This window comes from Hyposmocoma kahamanoa, unplaced genomic scaffold, assembly GCF_003589595.1.
Source record: "Hyposmocoma kahamanoa isolate Upper Pololo Valley unplaced genomic scaffold, ASM358959v1 180, whole genome shotgun sequence".
In the NCBI taxonomy this organism is placed as follows: domain Eukaryota; kingdom Metazoa; phylum Arthropoda; class Insecta; order Lepidoptera; family Cosmopterigidae; genus Hyposmocoma; species Hyposmocoma kahamanoa.
In genome coordinates, this window is record NW_020653711.1 from 1,419,864 (window position 1) to 1,420,223 (window position 360).

Genomic DNA, 360 nt, shown 5'->3' on the forward strand with positions numbered 1-360 from the left:
AGGATAGCTACATAATTGTGTGGGCAATTATTACGATTGTGTTTTCAAAAATTAGTAGTATTCTAGTATTATCAATAATAATATTATTTGATAATATACTTATACCCACATACCACACGAAATAAGAATCATAATTATATTTTAAATACTATTTTTTAATCAACAATTACCCGCAATATGGTGTTATTCTGGTTATTATTTTTAAATAATAATGTTATTTGTTATGGCTATAGTAGTATAATATGAATATAATTTCTCTATTAATAAAACATTTCTATGAATTTCTGTTTTTTAACTACCTGTTTTGACAAATAAAACAACAACTATACATTAAATTAATATATTTATTCATTAAAAAGT